General features: G+C 35.6%; 1 protein-coding gene across 10 annotated transcripts in view; it reads left to right on the plus strand.

Annotated features, from left to right (window-relative positions):
• Positions 1-12328, plus strand: part of ptprua (protein tyrosine phosphatase receptor type Ua) — a 322168-nt gene that overhangs the window by 79369 nt on the left and 230471 nt on the right. The window lies entirely within an intron of this gene.

The following is a 12328-nucleotide window of genomic DNA, read 5'->3' on the forward strand; positions in this document are numbered from 1 at the left end:
TTGGATTTGTTTAAAAGACCTCCGAAAAACAGGCAAATCTCAACATAACACCGACTGTTACGTAACAGTCGGGATCATTAATATGTACACCCCCAATATTTTCATATGCCAGCCCATGATCAAGGCATTACACAAGGGCAGCCAGTATTAATGTCTGGATCTGTGCACAGCTGAATCATCAGACTAGGTAAGCAAGCAAGGACAATAGCGAAAAATGGCAGATGGAGCGATAATAACTGACATGATCCATGATTACATTATATTTTTAGTGATATTTGTAAATTGTCTTTCTAAATGGGAGCGTGCAATTTAAAGGGGCCGCAGCCTGAATCGGTGCATAGTTAATGATGCCCCAAAATAGGCAGTTAAAAAAATTGTTTTAAAAAAATATCTATGGGGTATTTTGAGCTGAAACTTCACAGACACATTCAGGGGACACCTTAGACTTATATTACATCTTGTAAAAACTGGTTCTAGGGCACCTTTAAGCAAATTAAAAGTATGAGCAATTTTAAACACATTTAAAGATAACAAACACCAAAAACTGCACTGATGCCAGACTTATTGTTCAATTATGAAAAAAACAAATTAGCATTCTAGACATTACCATATGAGTATTAATATAAACTATTTGATAAAAAAATACATATCTATATTGTAATGCAGTGTACCATTATTTTGATACTACTCATACTGTGATATAAAATGTTCAGCACTCTAGGCACATTCTAGTCGCACGTAATGTTGTTAACTGGACATAAGAAGCTTGAAGCACTTTGTGGCACTTTATGTTGACATTTCTTTGAGTAGCCGTCCAATACTGCATTTATCTGGAGGGTTAAATTCCATCAAAGCTGCTAAAGACACTCCAATTGAGACAACAGCTTAGTTTATTGGGTGCTATTTGCTCAATATTATTGATCCATACTGGGGTATGTTCAGCATGTCAATGAAGTGGAACTGAGAAACAGAGACAGAGAGAGAGGAAAGGTAGACGAGTATAATGCAGGTCTGACAAAAAAGAAAAGCTCTCTAGAATACTGATACTTCTGTGAAAAGTCTATTAATCTTTTGCATTTCAAGTTTTCACTCACTTCAAATCAGCTTTTAACATTTTGCCTTAAAAGGTGCACTAATTAATTCTGACTTGTTTTATGGCTAGTAAGAAATAGTACTAATAGTTCCCTTTCAAGGGAACTCCAGTCTGCATCGAATGACACAATAGGGACACGTCCCATGGAACCCGGTGTCTAAGGCACGTGTGAAATTAAACCATTGGCCAACAAGGTGCGCCCAAGCATATAAAAAGGGCTCCTGAAAACACTTAATAAATTAATGAGTAGCAAATATGTTTAGAGTATTTCCTCTAGCCTATGCTTGTTCAGGTTAAAGGGATAGTTCACCAAAAATGAAAACGGTCATAATTTACACACCCTCATGTCATTCTAACCAAATACAACCCATGAAGTACATCAAATATGTCTTGATTGACATGTGAGAACGTCACACAAGCAGGTTTGAACTTCCGCAATTCCAATGAGGTTTTGTCCTTATGTGTCAAGCAAGTACATTCAAGTTTCCATTTACCATATTTGATGTGCTCTATGTATATGCACTGATCAATGTTTATTTGTGAATAATAGAAGTATTGTGTAAATATTACAAATTTGGAGCAACATGAGAGTGAGTAAATGATGCAGAATTGTAATTTGTGGCATGACTTGAACTAGTGACAATTCAAGCAGAACATTTCAAACATAGAACCATAGAGAACATTTGTAGTTTGATGGACTCTAAAAAAGAATTTGTGAGACACAGTTTATCTTATGTAGCGGCGGCAAATGTGTCCGTGTTATTACGTGCAAAAAAAAAATATATATATATAATAATAATAATAATAAAGAACTAAAGCATAAGCTTATAGCCCACTGACAAGTTACATTTAAGTGTTTTAAAACATTAAAGGTATTGCTGAAAGCCTATGATCTGTATAAAGGGAAGTTCATTCAGTTTCAACGAGTGTTTCTGATTTCCAGTGACATGTGTGACAGCATGTTGGTGATCTTTAAGTCAACTTTATGCAAATGAATAGCGACGCAATGGGAGTACAGACTTGCGTTCTGATGACTCATAAAGTTGGAGACCGCATTCGAAGAGAAACACCTGCTAGCATACAGCACATTAACTTCTGAGCGATCTTCAGTAATTTCACGCCCCTTAAAATGCATATAAACACGCTGATTGAATTTGGAGTAATAAATTCTGTTTATTGAGAGCACCTCTTTGTTTACCCCCCAAAAACTAGATCATTAAAACTAGACATGTTTTGGATCCATAACAGAAGTGTGTCAGGTCTTCAGTTTTTTTGAGTTTGACTTCAAACAGACGGGCGGTGCCCTGATCTTTCCACTGCCCCCTGCTGCAAGAACATGTCAACCCTTCTCTAAAACTTTGACATGCTGCCTTTGAAGATCAGGTGCAAAAAAGCAAAAAAAAATCTTAGCAAGCACTGCAGAAATTGCTCTTTGCATTTAAATGGCACATTAGCACGGACCAATTTTCCCCTTGTTTCCTGACGAGATTGAGATGCTCATTTGTGTTGATGCGGGGAAGCAGTGCTGTCTTTGATGTCAAGGTGTAATAAGACAAGCTTTCAGCCTATCGGCTTGTTGCTTCGCTCTTTTCTGCCGCTCTTCATGCTGCTTTGTACTGTGTTGATTAGAGAAATGGATTGAATATATTATTGGAATAAGAGGCAGAGTTAATAAGCTTTAATGGCAGGTTTGTTCTTGCATCAGAATGAGAAAACTTTACCTGTTTGGAGTCATGCTGTGGAATCTCAGGAACTCTAGTAGAATATTTGACAAACATTTGTTCTGGCACTTTTAGTTTAACTGGTGCAACAAACTCTGAATTACTGATTTCTGGTCCAACAAGTTGCAAAATGAGCTTGATTTGCAACATTTTTCAAAGTTAATTAAGCCTAAACTATTAATTGTGTCTATAATACAAAAGTGTGACTGAAATGGTGGAAAGAAAACAATGTATTCAAGTAATACTAACTGAGTTGCAGTGAGTTAGCCCTGCTCCTGGGGACCCAGTGTCCTGCAGAGTTTAGCTCCAACCCTGACCTGAACCAGCTAGTCAAGCTCTTTGGAATTGCTTGAAAACCACATGCAGGTCTGCATAAACTGGTTGGATATGAACTTTACAGGACAGTGGGTTTCCAGGAGCAGGGTTGAAGGCCTCTGTGCTGCACCAAACTCTGCAAATCTACTGATTTCAGTAGGATAACAGAACCCCCAAGGCAGTGTCAAATTCAAATCCTGGAGGGCCACTGTCCTGCAAAGTTTTGCTGTTCAGAATTGTTATGGTACTTACGCCATGGTGTGAACACACTTTTAAGCTCCGACCCTTATAAAACACAACTGAACCAGCTAATCAAGGTCTTCAGAATTACTAGAAACTTACAGGCAGGTGTTTTGGATGTAGCTACACTCTGTAGGACAGTGACCCTCCAGGAGCGAAGTTTGACACATGTGCCTTAAGGGGAAATGGTGATTTGGAAAAAAAAAAAGAAAAAGAAAAAGAAAGATGGATGGATGGAAAAATTACATTAGGATGCGTTAGCATTCACTCACAAAATGTTTGTGTTCTATGAGAAACTTTGCATTTAAATAAAAGGGAATAAATATTTAAAGGTGCCCTAGAATCAAAAATTGAATTTACCTTGGCATAGTTGAATAACAAGAGTTCAGTACATGGAAAAGACATATATTGAGTTTCAAACTCCTTCTTATGTAAATCTCATTTGTTTTAAAAGACCTCCGAAAAACAGGCGAATCTCAACATAACACTGACTGTTACATAACAGTTGGCATCATTAATATGTACGCCCCCAATATTTGCATATGCCAGCCCATGATCAAGGCATTAGACAAGGGCAGCCAGTATTATTCGTTTCTTACTGTATTCACGGAGACAAGATAGCGGTCGCTATTTTCATTTTTAAACACTTGCAGTCTGTATAATGCACAAACACAACTTCATTCTTTATAAATCTCTCCAATAGTGTGTAATGTTAGCTTTAGCCATGGAGCACTATCAGACTCATTCAGAATCAAATGTAAACATCCAAATAAATATTATCCGATGCATGCATACAGTATGCATGACGAACATCTTGTAAAGATCCATTTGAGGGTTATATTAGCTGTGTGAACTTTGTAAATACACTGTATTATAGTCGAGAGCTCGAGTGGGGCAGGGAGCGTAGTTAATGATGCCCCAAAATAGGCAGTTAAAAAAATTAATTAGAAAAATTCTATGGGGTATTTTAAGCTGAAACTTCACAGACACATTCAGGGGACACCTTAGACTTATATTACATGTTTAAAAAAATGGTTCTAGGGCACCTTTAATCAATTAGAATGTATTTCCTCCTAGCTCATATTAGTTCCATCACCATCATGAGATAACACAGATCTTTTACAGTCATTCTCCAAGCTCCATGAAAGCAAAAATTAAGAAGTTAGTGATTTCAAGTAAGACAACATTACTGAGATTTTAGCATGAGCAGGAATGCTGAGGAGACAGGGAGAGATGCCATTCGCTTGTCTGATGTTGAAGAAAAAAGAAAAGAAAAGTGCAGCACTAACTTCTCTAAGATGACATGGTGTATCAGACCGGCTTAAATAAATCCTAATTAAACTGAAGGCCTGGGACATTGTGAGAGTTTGAGGATGTCTTTGGAAGTTTTGGAATTCAGGATGGGTGAAGCTACTGTAGCGCTCAAGCAGTGTTAAAGGATTAGTTCACTTCAGAATTAAAATTTCCTGATAATTTACTCACCCCCATGTTATCCAAAATGTTTGTCTTTCTTTCTTCAGTCGAAAAGAAATTGTGGTTCACGTTGGAAAGGTTATGCGTGTAGTAGGCAGAAGTACTGCGGTAGTGTGAAAAACATCTCATTTTCTCCTCCATCTTCAAAATCGTCCGACATCTTTGTTTTACCTTTTTATTATTATTATTTTTATTATTATTGCTATTATTTTTTTTTTTGTAAAGGCCTTTTGACTTAGTCTTTGGACATTCACTTTGTAAACACTTGCTTGGTATTTCCGCCTACATCATGCATGACCTTTCCAACATGATTACATAGCAGAGTGTCTGTTTACACTAAGTGCAGATAGCATCCCTTGTTGGCAAATGCTATTTACACTAGCTCCGCCCACCAATATCTGGTTGGGCCACTCAAGATTTAAAAAAGATGCGCAGAATTCAACATCTTCAGTGGTGCAACAGTAGCGAGTAAGGCTCGCAGACCTGAATTTTACAAATTTTACCTGAATTTTATTTTTGAATTTCTTTGCAATTTACTCTTATTACAAAGAACTGATATTTTTACATGGTGTAAATAAAATCTATGGCTATTTTCACCTAGTGTAAATAGCATATTGCTAAGAAAATGCTGCTATTGTCACTTAGTGTAAATAGAATATATTACTAAGAAAATATGCTATTTGCACTTAGTGCAAATAGGCCATGCCATTACATAATGCCATTACATAATGGCGTATTGCAGAGCTAGTGCAAGACGAGCATATGTGGTTAAAATGTATATAATTTTTATTTATTTATTTTTAGAAAATGACCAATCATTTTGCTAGATAGGACCATTAATCCTCTGTTGGGATCGTCTTTGAAGCTCCATTTAAATGGCAATTTGGACGTTCAAACCATTGGTAACCGTTGAAGTCCACTATATGGAGAAAAAAACCTTAATTTCTTTTTGAAGAATGAAAGACATAAACATCTTGGATTACATGTGAGTGAGGAAATTATCCGAAAATTTTAATTCTGAAGTGAACCAATCTGTTAAACAAATAAAACTTTAATAATGCATTAGTAAATGTTGAAATTAACATTAAAGGGGTTCTTCACCACTGGCAAAATGGGCTTTCAATAAAACTTGGTTGCCTATAGTTTTTTTTTTTTTTTTTTTTTTTTTTTTAAATCGGTGTTACCTGACTAGAGAAAATGCCACTGTGTACAGGTAAGAAAGCTGTTGCCATATTGTTTAATTTTTATCATAACGCTGTTTAAAGTGTAGACATACAATACATACATACAGTATAATACAATTTTCAGTGATAAACCTACCCTTACAATAACTGTTAATAACCCTCTGTCAATCCGACTGCCCTTGGGCAAGGATACAAAAATGCGGAAGTATAATTGGTAGTTTTCACAAAAGCCCTGTAGCTGTCAAAAGTCCGCCTTATGGCATGTCCAGGTAACACAAAGAACAAGTAAACATTGTTCATTTTCATTTACATATACTACCAAAATTGTAACAAAACAAAGCAGCTTGAAAATCGTTACAATTTAACATTAATAAACGTTTAAGAAATATTTTTAGTTTCCATACATTCCGAGCTTTTTGTTTCCATACAACAAAAATGGATAGTGATTTATATTTTCAAGCTCCAAGAGGGACATAAAAGTGGTTCATACTTCTTTTGGCTTCAGATGACCTGATATATAGTGCACAACATGACAACTTTATGTGAGGAATGGGCAATTCACCAATAGTTTTCTCCTCTACTGGAGCTCAAGAATCCCATTTGCACTTGTGTTCAGTTCAAAAATGATGCTTTTGGATGCAATGCACCAGATTTGCTATCACTGACACAAAACACTATTAGTTCTCACATGTCATGTCACTGATCATGAAGTGGCATGTTTAAAAATGTAACAGCATTGAGAGCTTCTGCACAGGTTTCATTTTGGTGACTCATTTTTGAAAAAAAAAATCCTTTAAATGTAGCTCAAAAGTTCTCTCTGACTCCATACTGAAGCATTAAGTTCCTCTATTAGCTCTCCCTCATAGCCCTAGGCAACAGCAGTACAATAATGAGCAGATAATGATGGAATTGTGGGCTTCATGTGGATTTGGTTCATTCAGAGATTTATAAGATACTCACATTCCTATTGAAAAGTCTCTGAAGCCATTGCGGTCTCATCCTTAAGTAGTGAAAAGTGGTTGTGGTTGTTCATAAAGATTGCATCTATACAAAGTATACACTTTGCAGGCAAACAATCCGAGCTATGTTTTCCTGCAAATCCATGAAGGAAACATTATAAGCTGGAACGCCATCACTTTGCAGGACCTTGATTGTGCCTATGAGCTACTGTGGCTATTTCTGTATGGGATTTGAGAGAGAGAAAGACAGCGAGGGGTGGACTGACATCAGAACAGAGATGACTGGTCTTGTCAGGATAATTGATATCCAGGTAGTCAGGTGTAAGTGGGGGGATCTGTGGGTGATAAGTGAAGTGATAATGATGGGCTGTTCACTGCCATTAGTGAGAGTCTTACTAAAATGGATGGTCATTTGAATAATGAACCATAAGCCACCTTTTAAGTCACCGTGAGTCAGTCATACTGCCACTAGTTTCCCAGAAAATATGAAATATTTGGTAGTTCAAGGCGGTATCCTCATGGTACATAGATTTCTGCAATAATGACATAGTTCTGTAGGCTAACCCATTTTATATCACCCAGGTTTCCTCGACAAAAACCCAATTGGATTTTCCCATTGGCTTTTGGAAGCTCTATGACCAACAAAAGTTTATGATTCTTACATGTTTTGTTCATCATGGTTATCTTCCCAAATGAACACAAATTTTGAAGCCTAAATACAATCAGTAGAAGTTAAATGCGGGCTATAAATAAACTACACTACGGTCACCAAGCTTCTGACAACTCTTCTAATAATAAAAAAAAAAAAAAAAAAATCCCTGAAAATGAGTTAAAATAGTTTGCAATGAGGCTGTAAAAGTGGACAAGATGAGTAAAGTTTACCTGTTCATGTGATGACATTTAATGTGTCCGACAACCTCTGTAGTCCCTTTTAGACTCTTGTTATCAACTGGCTAAAAATCACAAGGGGGTATTACTTATGTATTTTAGGTCATAGAATAAAACGTGACAATATTTTGAGCTTATATTAACCACAGGCATTTAACCAAAATACCTATTGGCTACAATCCTCACAATCCTCAACTCATTTTCGGGTTTTGATCTACAAAAATACACCATCCCTGCAGCACTCCATTTACTGACCGTCTGATCCATATATTGCACACAAATAATAACTTTTTCGATATTGCAAGCTTTAATCTGATTGCTTGGTTTCACACAACTTCCAGTAGTTAGAAAGGGAATTGCTTGGCTGCTTTAATGTAATAAAATATTAGCAATTTTATAAATTTATACACTCTTTTATATATCTCTTTCACTTCCTTTTCAAGTGAGACAATACAATTCTTGACAAGAATAAGTGGCCTGCTAAGTGGACCAGACTTTCTAATAAATCAAAAGTATGGCATTGCAAAATTAGTCAAGGGCTAACATAAGGCTTTTATAGGAAAATGTAAGCTGAAAAAACAAGCATATTGTATTAAAAATGTCTGTTTGTCTCTGACCAAAAATTACATTCGAATTTTGACAGGAAGGAGGCTGTCATTTAATGGTCTGTCATCAGAGAAAGCGCCACATAGGGAACAAATAACAGTAATGCATAATCAATGATTTGTGAACGTCTTAAAATTGTGACAGCTCAAGCAGACCTTTAGCATGTTTTTATTGCTGTGCAATTTCTGAAATTACGGTGAAATTGTAATTTCCTTAGTGAAGTGTCAAGACCATAAAAGCTATGGAGCGCAGTTGTGAGTCCAACTGACATATCTTATTTAGGCACTTTGTGCAGTGTCAAAGCCGGTAATTAAAGCTTCAGAATGCATTGCCATTTTCATCAGCAAAATGCAGCTCTTTGTGTGTGTGTGTGCTTGCACTGTGTTTGTCTTTTAAGTCTGATTATGCTTAATGAAGTATAGTCCTCCAAATTGAAAGGTAAACAGTTATTTCATCTAAATGACAAATGAAATGACTCCGAAGAAAGTGTTTAGTTAGTAATTGTTTAGAGATAGTCGTAGAAGGTTAGATGTTTTAGATTTTCATACACAGTAATAAAATAAATACACTGGTGTCGTGCCAAATCTTATGTACCTGTCAAATTCTATCCTGCTTCGAGCCCAAAGCATTTTCATTGACTGATTGTGTTTTTTTTTTTTTTTTTTTCAATGCCTGATCTGAAATCCTACGATATCGTTGATGTGACAGTGGTCTATAATACATGAAGAAATCTGTCCATTAGCATTTCCATTAACAAAATACAACATAGTATTATTTTAATGACAGATTTATGTAAATGTTTTACCCTATTTTATTTACAGGTGAAGTATGTCTTCCCACACATAGACTTTACTTGGGCGGGCCGCCCACGTATAATAACGGCCGCCCAAGTATATTTGGAGACACATTTTTGCTTTTATTATTTTTATCCTCTTATACTTTTATATCCGCGCAAGATAATGAAACCATCCGTGATCGCTAGTCGTTTCGTACCTGCTCGTTATGTGTGCGTCAGAACTGTTTACTCCCACTAGCATTCCCACGGGTGCTGCACGAGTGCTTCAAAGTAATTCTCAATCAATGAAAAGCGCAGATTTATGCCAAGTGATTGCTAATGAACTCAAGTTGATGAATTATTACAAAGTCTACTTCATGGACTTTATATAAAATGTTTAGACGATTGTAAGAATCTGAAAGATTAGCCTGCAAAAGTACAGACATTTCAAAATAAGAGTCCCAGTGTATTTCGGGCTTGTTTATAATTAAAAGTCACACGCTAAGTTTTTTCTTTTGGCCATTATTGGTATTTTGGTTACACAATAAATTGTATTTAATTTGATTTCCATTTAATTCATAGTAAATGACTGTAGTCTCCCCCACAGGAAGAAAAGACCAAGAACATTATTTGACACATATATTATTCATTTTATACATTTTTACTAGTAAAATCTGTGTCCCAATCACTGAGAGAGACACTATATGGCAGCAAGGAGAAAATACGAAAAGGTGAACCATTTAAATGCTGTAATTTTGCATAATTTACAATGCATAATAATGCATAATATTAGTATGTAATTAAATGTAATATGCTATGTAATTAAAATTAATTTCAATAAATAAAAATACTGTTAAAAATCACACATTATTTGTTTGTCACATGTAGTAGACGATTTTTGTGCCGTGGGTAATAGGATTTTTTGCCCGGCTACCACTGCAAGTGGTATATTTCAAACCTGTGGGAAGCACTGTATGTAGTTTCTATGACTCTTTTGGCACTAAGTGAATTAAAAGAGCATATTTTACAAACACCCATTTCGCTGGTAGCGCCCCCCCCCCCCCGCTCAAACATCACAAACGCAGCTTTTACAGGTGCTTTTGAAGGCATGTCTAGGCAGGTAAAAGTAGGCTACTTTCAATAAAAGGTCCAACATATTAGGAATACATTTAGCTGTGTAATGAGTAATTGAGTAGTCTGTCTGAAGTGAACGTGAGCCTCACAAATATTTGAGGTGGTCTACACTGGATACATCAAAGTAAACATAAACTGGAACATTTGTCTTTCTGAATAATTGCACTATGATGCTGTATGTTATTGAAGTGACCATTGTAACGTGTTTCATACTGTAGCAATGCCCTATTCGCTTTGACATGTTCATGACCAGTTTAATCTTTCAATCTTTGAAGGTCTAACTGCAGTGAATTTTGGCTTACAATTCTCTAACCAAAGCTGAATATCTTTTCTCATTTAACGCACCAGCCATGGTCCCACAGCGGCTAAACACCCTCTGGCTCCGCCTTCTACAGCTTTGAAGGTTCCTGGGAGGCTCAATGTTTACACTTTTGGGAGAGATAAACTCATATGGTAATGGATACTAATAGTAGTCAATGAACAAAACTGGGTTAAGATAATATATTTTAATAAAAAAATCTTACATACTTCACCTACTTGTTTTCATATCTGCTTACACCCCACTGAGGGTTAGGATTAGTGGTGGAACTTCATGCTTATTTTATTTTTTTTTTCCCTAAAAATCTAATATTTTCTTTTGAATCAAACTGTGCAAATTCATGCAAACTCGCCAACTTTTCTCATGAGATCAAGTTGATCAGAATAGAAAAAGACAAACCAGGCTCATTGGTAATATGTGCCTGTAGCGACTTTTTTTTGTTTGTTTGTTTGTTTGTTTTTTTTTGCAAAATTTGCTACACTTTCAAAGTGAAATTTCCAGTGAGTGATGCTAAAAGCAATATCCAAAATAGATTAATGTGAAACATTTTTTGAAACACTGCAGTTTGAAAATGAAATGTCAGATTAGTGGCGCTAAGTTATGCCAAATAATGCTCTATTGCATTTGAAAATAATGTACTCCCTACCAACATTATCCCTAAACCTAACCAATACTCTTAAAGGGTTAGTTCACACAAAAATGAAAATTCTGTCATCAATTACTCACCCCCGTGTCGTTCCACACCCGTAAGACCTTCGTTCATCTTCATAACACAAATTAAGATATTTTTGATAAAATCTGATGGTTCATTAAGGCCTCCATTGACAGCAAGATAATTTACACTTTCAAATGCCCAGAAAGCTACTAAAGACATATTTAAAACAGTTCATGTGACCACAGTGGTTCAACATTAATGTTATAAAGCGACGAGAATACATTTTGTGCACCAAAAAAACAAAATAATGACTTTATTCAACAATATCTAGTGATGGGCGATTTCAAAACATGCTTTGGCAGTTTGATACATGCTCCGAACTACTGATTCGAAAAAAAAAGATTCGTAAAGCTTTCACTGTTAGCCCGGATAAGTTGAATTTACTTTAAAAATTTGAGGAAACTGGTTGCCCTAAAAAAATTAAGTAATGTTAACTTAATAATTCGAGTTCATTTAACTTAAAATGTTTTGTAATATTAATTACTTTGTAGTTATTACACCTAGTATATTTAAGTTCAATGTAATAAGCAAGTTAACTTGCCACCAAAATTCATCCATGCCTCCCATCATGAAGCATGAATAAATTATGAGCTGAATTGTCTTAGTAATTTTCTTTATTCTAACTATTTAAATTTTGCTGTTTTTCTGTGACTTTTTAGAAGCTTGTTTTCTAATGTTCAGAGTTGATCTGTTTATCAGAATATGTTGCTTGTCACCGTTGTTGAGATTCATATGCTGATTCTTGATGTCTGTGTGTGCCTAAAATATTTTTTATTTATTTTTTTTGTGATAAGGGCAACTTTAAAAAAAAAATGTATTGTAAAAGTTGACCTTCCGCTGTAGAATCACAGTGCTGCTGTAATCAATAATGTAAATCTAACTCAGAGATTGGGCTCTAAATGAGTT

The sequence above is a fragment of the Megalobrama amblycephala genome, linkage group LG9, assembly GCF_018812025.1.
Source record: "Megalobrama amblycephala isolate DHTTF-2021 linkage group LG9, ASM1881202v1, whole genome shotgun sequence".
Classification (NCBI taxonomy): domain Eukaryota; kingdom Metazoa; phylum Chordata; class Actinopteri; order Cypriniformes; family Xenocyprididae; genus Megalobrama; species Megalobrama amblycephala.